Below are 9,065 nucleotides of genomic sequence, written 5' to 3'. Positions count from 1 at the left end.
AGCGAGTTCCGTGCAGGACTCGATCCCGAGTCTCCAGGATCATGCCCTGGACCGAAGGTGGTGCTAAACCACTGAGCCACCCGGGCTGCCCCTTATTTTGACTTAAAATTTGGATTTTCAGGTCAAAGGCCTCATCTACCCAGTGTGGATTGAGGACCAGCAGTATCAGCATCATCTGTGAGCTTGTTAGAAATGCAGACTCTTGCCCATCCCAGACTGCTGCTCAGAACCTGTAGTTTAACAACACCCCCCCCCCCCAGGTGATTTGTACGCTCATTTAAGCTTGAGAGGCACCGATTTAGAGCATTACAGGATGAATAAAAGGCAAACAAAACCAAGTGTTAAAATTTAACAACTCAAGAGACTGAGGCATTTTACGAACTCACTAATCAGACCCTTTAAAGCTGAATGTTTGAATTCTGCTGTTCAAAAGAGAGATCATTTTGTTGTGGTTTCCTCCTCCACCTCTCACCAGCTATGTTAATAAGACACAAATCCTTCGTGAAAAGCTCTGAGAAGGATCACGTTGGGTAACACAGAGGAGACTGATGCACCAGTCTTTGTGTTCTACGTCTCTCCTTCTGTGGTTTTGGTTACTAAGAACATTTACATGATGATAGGGTCTTTGTTGCTTAGAAGTCCATCTGCTCCACCTACCTGAACTTGTGCTCAGCTTGGGACTATTATGATTATCTCCATGGTAATTGATTATGATTTCATAAACTCTGAATTAAGACCACAGGTGAAGGGTGAGCAACAAGACTTGATGTGTTCCTAAGCAGAAAAACTACCCATGTTCACATAAATAACCCTTGTAGACAGGCGAACATCAATATTAAACGTTACACACACACACACGGAAAAGGGAGGGTGAGACAGATTTGGGGATCCTTATGATTCAGTAGGGCGGTTTCCCAAAGTTGCAAATTGTCTTTAATGCTTCAAGGCTTAAAAAGCTCCTAAAACAATGAGAGAATATTTCATCCTACCTTTCTTTGCTTCTGATTACACCAAACACTACTTTTTTGCCTTCTCCAGCTCTGGAGGACTATAGCATTTGAGCCAAAACCATTCACTTGTAGGGTCTTCAGAAGGAAAAAGACTACATTGCCAGACATATTTTTGTTCAATATTGTGAAGCAGATGGAACACACTAACCTTTCCAACAACCAAAGCACACATGCATGATTGTGCACTTGTGTCTTCATATGTAAAATCTCCTTAAGTATTGAGATGTTATATTCAATTCAACAAATATCCCTCAGACGCTTGCTATGTGAAAGGCAATCTGAAGGGCTCTTCAGGGAGCATGGAGATGAGTCATAAAAAATACTGATATCTTACAGCATATTGCATTACCATGGTACCTGCCACATTCAATAAAACCCTTGGAGCTTCAAAAAAAAAAAAAAACAAACTCAAAACAAAAAAACACTGTGAAGGAGAAAAAAAAATGACGATGATAATAGTAATAGCAGGTGATACATGCAGTGAAGGCATGCCTTCCCTACGTTTTTGTATTTGATTCTGCGTGACGACTAGTTCTGTAGGTTCTGTTTTCATCTCCTGATTTTGTAGGCTTATTTTAGGATAAGAATATTGAAGTACAAAGAGAATAACTGACTTGTCCAAGGGTTTATGAGGAGAGATTGGCAGACCTGGCACCTAGATGATGCTCTGTCCATAATCCCTAGAAGTTATAATCCAGTGACCATAAAGTCTGAAAACGCAGGTAATGTGATGTTATCGTGTGCCCTAATGTAATAGCAATAAACCATGTCTTTATCTAACTGTCACCCTGTTGTATGGACGCGTGGCAGGAGACAGGGGAGGTATCGGAGAAAGTACTAGGAGGAAAGAAAAATAACAAGGCTTTCCACACTTTATGGAACAGCTTTATGGAGGAAGCGGCATTTGAGCTGGACCTTCACAATAGCTAAGATTTAAACAGCCAAAATAAAGGGAAATAATCCAGATGACGAGAGAACACCGTCAGGGAACAGTGACACTAGTGGGTTAATGTGTAGAACACTAATCTGATTTTGCTCCTTCTAGAAACTCCAAGAACCAAGGTAAAAGGATTTCTTTTGCAAAAGAACTCAAGAAAGAAGAGACAATGGCAACTAACTTTTGAAATCCAGAAAGGGGGTAAGTGGCTCAGGTGCGTGGGTAAGCACACCTCAAACTGGCAAGGGAGAGAGCTGAAAACTGGCCCTGTTTACTCTGCAAAATCCTCAAAGGATAGGGACAGCACAGGATAGCACCAGATCCCTCTAGAACTGGGGATGGAGGCAGGATTAAAGTACAAGGATTAGGAAGTGCTGCCTGAGGAATATTTTTGGCTTTATTTTCAGAGATTTATTACAACCCCTAATTTCCTTCTCACACTCCAAGATGCTGTAAAGCTTCCCCTCTGCAGTCCGGTGAGAAGCCTGGAGAAGGCCTCTGGATTGTGATGCCATGACAGCTGAGGGCATGGGTACGGTGCCAGGAGAACCACGTGTGTACTGATGCTAAGACCCCAGAACATGGCAGCCAAAGTCTCATTTTCTATGGAAGAGATTAGAAAATCTTCTCAAGGGAATCTGATCACAGGCTCAAGGAAAAAAGTATATATATACTGACGTCAGGCCTTTCTCTTCAAATAGGCATAATTACTCTACAGTCAAGTTTTAAGTGGGCAAGCCACACACTCATCCCCAGAATTTCTATCACCTGCTCACTTCTCTAGTCTTAGGCAAGATCAGATAAGACAAGAATGACCAGACATTTAAGGAAAGCTTCTAATATGAAAGGCAGACACCAGAACACACACACACACACACACACACACACACACGTTGGAGAAACTTAAAAAAAAAAAACATCAATATCTTTAGAGAGAGAAGATGATATATCTAGGAAGCAAACGTAAAAAGCTATAAAAAAAAAAAGAAACATTTAGAAAATGAAGAAAAGCTCTTGGAAATTAAAAATATAAAAGCAGAAATTTTAAAAATGCACATAACATGTAGAATATAAAGCTGAAGAAATCTCTTAGAAAACAGAGTAAGAAAACCAAGAGTTGGAAAACAAACAAAAAGACCATCACAGGCCAAATCAGGGAATTGACCACAGTAATAAGTAGAGTTTTAGAAAGAAAGAAAGAACATACACGAGAGGAAACATCAACAAAATAACCAAGAGAAAAGGCCCATGACGACAGGATGTAAATTGTGAGGCTGCCAGGCTAAGTCCTCAGCACATAGGAAGAAAACAGACCTATATCACCAGGAGATTTCAGAATACCAGGTACAGATGTGGATCCTACCAGCTTCCAACAAGAACATTCAGGAGGATGGTGAAAGGGATCCTGGATAATAGCCAGGCACCAGACACAGAGGTGACTTGTCCAGGTTAGAGCAGTTGGACTCAAGAAAAGGATTTATTAAAGCTTTTGTCACCAGGTCTCCAACAGTACTGCACCTTTTTTTTTTTTTTTTTTAGTATATGTGCTGCCGAAGCGAGCACGTGTATTGTCTTTTTAATCCGCGGACAAAGTGCCTTGGAGCACCTGGCACAGACTCTTACCTGTGCTTGGTCAGTCTTTATCTGGGGCAAGTTTCTGTTCCCCAAGGCCTGATGCTGGGATCAGATAAGGGAGCCCATTGCACACACACAAGACCTGCTTCTGAGAGTCAGAGGTAAGATGGAACAGAGAGCATCCATCCCTGTATTAGTCCGCTAGGGCTGTCACAACAAAATACCACAGACTGTGTGGCCTAAACAATGAATACTTATTTTACCATAATTCTAAAAAACCCAGAAATCCAAGATCAAGCTGTCAACAGGTCTGGCATCTCCCGGGGCCTCTCTCCTTCGCCTGCAGATGGCTGTCTTTTCATTGTATCCTCACATGGTCCTTCCTCTGTGCATTTGTGTCCCTAGTGTCTCTGAGTCCAAATTTCCTCTTCTTGTAAAGAAGACCAGTCAGACTGAATCAGGGCCTGCCCTCAAGACCTCATTTTAACTTTATCACCTCTTTAATGCCCTATCTCCAAATACAGTCACATTCTGAGGTACTGGGGGTCGGGGTTTTGACATGTGAATTTTGTTTAGCCCATAACACTCCCTCTCACCATATTTCTTCTGACTGTACAAGAGCCCTGCCAGATGCCCTGCCCACTGACTTCCCCCCAGAAGGTGCTCAAACCACACAGCACCCAGAAACTCTATCCAGCTTATCTTCTCCTAGGCCCTCCATTGGAAAGTAATAATACTACCCTGTTTCTTACAGTTTGGTTTGTGCCTGTGTGTGCGCATATGGATACAGGAATATAGATGTGGGTGAAACAACTACCATAAAAAAAGGAGAGAAAAGAGAAAGCCCAAAGCAACGAGAAAAACAAACGTTTCTTCATCTGAGAAAACAGATCAAAGTATAGAAGGGCATTCAGTGGGCTTCTATTTCTTAGCCTTCCTGGTGGATACACAGTCATTAATTTCATTCATCTTTGAGCTGTACATATGCCTTTTATGTAGCTAAGTTAAAAAACAAAATGAGAGGAAATAGTAGGGTTTGAGCATGGAGTACACTGAGACAACAATGAGTAATTCTGTTGACCTGAAACAGAGAATGAGCTGAAGAATATTTGAAAATAAAGCTGGAAAGCTAAGGCAAAGCCACAGTGTGCAAGTGTTTGAATCTTAACAGGAAGAACAAAGTCAGCAGGCAGTCTGTGAAGCCACTGATTACTCCCCAACAGGGGAAGAGATATAATTGGACTTGTGTTCTAGTAAGGTATAAACGTATCTGATGGGCGCTTACAGGCTGGACAAAGTTGGCCACTGGCTTCCCTTGGCTGTTTGAAGCCACTGTCCTGATTGAGGTGAGTCAACCTCCATAATGGCAGCAAAGCCACATCCTCAGCCTGCCAATGGAGTCAGGCCCTTCCTGTCTCTCCTCATCTTGTATTCCATTGAAAAATAACCCTGCAGGTTATGTAGAAAGATCCGAACCCAAGGACCAATGGAAGGGACATGTGTTGGTGGCCATGCTTGCAAAGTATATTGGCAATTTTATGAAGGCATCAGTAGGCCTTTGCAAATGTGGCATAGCAGGCAGATTGAGGATCTAGGAAGAACATAGAGGAGCCTTCTTTATAAAGTCATAGCTCTCGCCAACTGCCCAAAGGACCAGCCTGGCAGTGAGCAATCCCAATAAATCTCATGATATAACATTAAGAGTGACCATCTAGTGAACTCCTTAATGTACCACATGCTTGGCACATGCCGTCTCATTATGTCTGCTTTTCACAATGAGCTCTTGACCAGATAAGACCTCACACAACTTGTCATGTAAATTCAGGAGTTAAACCCCTTCTACTTATGAAGCTCATGCATTTCTTACTATGCCATGTGACACAGGAGGTTTTATCTACGAACCATTTTCAGCCGTAGCCTCCTGACATCATGGAGTTATGGGAAACCGGATGTCCTCTTACTTGTCAAGGATGCTCTAAAGTATGCCACCGAAAGGATGGACCGCAGTACTAGCCATAGACTGGCTACCATGAACTGTTAATTAATTCCTCATGTACATATTCTGTCCCTCGTGGATTACAGAGGAACAGTGAGCATGACTCATTGCTCTTTTTATCCCCAATAGACAGGTCTTGCAAATAGAAGGTGCTTGATGGTGTTTCCTGATCCCTTGACTCATTTGTTCAGTAATATTGTTATCACTCCTTGGGGCCCTTCATATGCTCTCAATTATCTAAAGAACTAGCTTCAGGAATTGAGATTAGCATGGTAGGGCTGCTCCACACAAGCCACATGCATCTTGGGACCACTTGGGGACAGTGACGAATGTGACAAGGCCTATGAAATACTTGTCAATAATGCACATAAAACTATTTTATGTCAGTGTTCATTACACTTCAATGATAATCTATCTGAAACACAAGTCAGAATCAAGTCCCTTTTGTACTAGTTATCTATTGCTGCATAACAAATTATTCCAAAATTTTAGTGGCATAAAACACTAATAACTATCTTTCTGGCTATCCCTCACATTTTCTGTGTGTTAAGAATTCAGGTGTGGCTTGGCTGAGCAGTTCTGACTCAAGAGGTTCCTCCTGAAGTTGCATCAGATGTCAACCTCAGTTCTGTCACCTGAGAGTTTAACTGGGGTTGGAAGATTTTATTCCAAGCACCTATTTAACATGGCTAGGAAGTGGTGCTGGCTACTGGCAGAAGGCCTCAGATCCTCTCCACAGAGCTGCATATCTTCACAGCAGATGGCTGACTTCCCCCAGAGCAAGGGATCCAAGAGACCAAGACATAAGCTGCAATATGTCTTTTTGACTGAGCTGTGAAAGTCACACACTGTCACCTGCTATATTCTGTTGGTCATACAGATCAGCCCTGATTCAAAGTAGAAGGGGTTACAAAAGGGATTACAAGGATCAATGGAGATCTTCTTGGAGGCTTTCCTGGGTATTTTGTATGCAGAGCTTGGCTCTAATTCCCATTTTGAGGCAGTTTACTATCTTCACCCTGAGACCTGATTGCTCAAGCCAAGGGATTAGTGAAAAGAAACCAAGACACTTGAATTCATGAGGTTTTGTGACCCTAATGAGGCCCATCCGGAAGTCTATAGTTTATTCATTTATTTCACTAAATACCTATTGAGCATTTACCATTTGCTTGGCACAGTTCTAGATGCTTAGAATATATCAGTGAGCAAAACTAAACAACAGGCAAGTATATTTATTCATCATCTGTCTTCTTTTTAAGACTTTGAAAATGAGAGATTAACATCTTCTCATTTCTGGGCTTCTTGGAACTCATTCTGTTAATTCTAGAATCTGGCCTTAATACATATAAAACCAAGACAACAATAACAGCAATGATTGCTGTTGTAAAAGTAACATTTGTAGGACATTTGCTATGTGTCAGATGCGTGCTAAGAAGTTTTCATTTATTATATCATTTGATACTCTTAACAGTTTAAAGCAGTAAGTACTTTTGTCATCAGTATTTCTTTTTTGCAAATGAGGAACCTGAGGCTTAGGTCAATAACTTGTCCAAAGTCATACAGTTAGTGAGTGGAAGATCTGGGACTCTAAACCTTCAACCATATTGCAACAAAATCTGTGTTCTTAAAGTTGATGAATCATCCCCTAGCAGATGTTGAAACTCAAATGCCTCTAGAGGTCAGGTAAGTGATGTAAGGGGAGAGAGCTAATGAGACAATAGGGAGTAGTGAGGACATTGGTGAGCTATCGACTCATGTCTGTCTGAAGGCATGAAAGTTCACATTTTTCTTAAACACTTCATTGGCCAAATAAAATACATCTCGGGGCCAGATTCAGCTAGCAAGTCCCAGATTCAAAATTGAGGTATCATATCTTAAATTCAATTAATGTCTCAACTACAAGAATCTTTAAAGTCTTGTACAACTTGGTTTTCATCCAAAGTCTTTATTTAATATATTGGTTTCTCATGGCAAATGAGACAGTGGAGAATAGAAAACGACTAAGACTTCATTCTTCATTTGTTCAGTCAGTAAATATTTATTGAGAGGCTTCTATATGCTAAGCTCTAGGGTTAGAGCAGATAATATAACAATGTCATTCCTGCCTTCCTGGAACCTAGATCTAGGCAGAAGTTTTACATCCATACTCAAGAGAGGATACACAATGTTCCTCAAGCCTATTTTAATATTTGCAAGACCCACTTGTCCCACAGAAAAGACTTTGGGAAGTACTTTACCCTAAACCACAAGTTGCAAAATGACAGCCCACTAGCCGAGTAGATGTACTTGACTGGCCAGCATAGGGATTTAAAGCTTTTGGAAATTTCTTTAGGAAGGGCCTGCACTCTGATATTGGCCACAGACTCTACCTTTATCTATCAGAAATCACCTGTCCTGCTTCAAACATTTATAATGCCTAATGGCTCCTGTACGTATTTGCATTTACACTCTCTTTTCAGTACACAGAATCCCTATTGCTCTGAAATCCTCTTGGCATCTCGGAAAAAAGAAGAAAGAAGATTGGCGATTTAAATATTCCAGGTGGAGATAAAGTCTGGGCAATGACTGGGAAGCATGGAAGCACATGCCAAGATTAAGAAACAGCAGAGGGACACCTGGGTGGCTCAGCGGTTGAGGGCCTGCCTTCGGCTCAGGTCGTGACCCCGGGATTCGGGATCGAGTCCCACGTGGGGCTCCTGCGAAGAGCCTGCTTCTCCCTCTGCTTGTCTCTGCCTCTCTCTCTCTCTCTCTCTCTCTCTCTGAATCTCTCATGAATAAATAAATAAATCTTTAAAAAAAAAAAAGAAACAGCAGAGATCCCAGGCATCTCTGTAGAATAGCAGAAAGCAGAGATGCTGTCATGGGAAAATGACTTGGAGGGCAAATGAACAGGCAATAAAAAGAGATCCATGCTACCCTGGGGTGAAGCTGAAATGGAACTCCTCAAGGACAAGAATGCCACAGAAATTACAGAACTTCCAGTGAAATTGAATTTCAGATAGTGAATATTTTTTAGCATAAATATGTCCCAAGTATTACATAGGACACACTTATATTTGTGGGCTTTATTTTCTTCTAACATGAAGGAAAGAAACTAGTGGCCATCTCTCATCTTTAGATTCCACTCAGCAGTCTACCTCTGATTGTAAAGGCTATGGGATACTGCATGTGTCAGGAATGCAGGGAGGCTGAAATCTAGCTATTTGAGGACAGAATCAATGGTTTGGGCCTGAGAGAAAAGCCTTACAAGCCACCTAGTCCTATTCCTTGCAGAAATACTATGAAAATGGCCTAAGTAGTGACTTAGTTATAAAAAGATCGAAAAAAAAAAAAAATCACTGCATAGGAGGCTGGAGATAGGCCCCTGGTCTTGTACCTTACTTCTAGACAAAGAGGAAATATCCAGGGGTTGGTGCTAGAGAACACCAGTCCAAATCTTGGCCAATAGTCACAGGAAGAAAACAGTCAGGTAGCTTCTCTTCAACATCACCAAATGTTTGCTGTGCTTTCTTCTACATACTTCAAAAGAAGAGAAAGCTTTTTGTTC

The 9,065-nt window shown here is 41.5% G+C and overlaps 1 long non-coding RNA gene across 1 annotated transcript in view; it reads right to left on the bottom strand.

Annotated features, from left to right (window-relative positions):
* The window catches only part of LOC144324293 (uncharacterized), a 345,086-nt gene that overhangs the window by 174,883 nt on the left and 161,138 nt on the right, over positions 1-9,065 (bottom strand). The gene's annotated exons all lie outside the window — the stretch shown is intronic.

This window comes from Canis aureus, chromosome 11 (genome assembly GCF_053574225.1).
Source record: "Canis aureus isolate CA01 chromosome 11, VMU_Caureus_v.1.0, whole genome shotgun sequence".
In the NCBI taxonomy this organism is placed as follows: Eukaryota; Metazoa; Chordata; class Mammalia; order Carnivora; family Canidae; genus Canis; species Canis aureus.
This window is presented reverse-complemented; position numbering and strand designations above follow the sequence as displayed.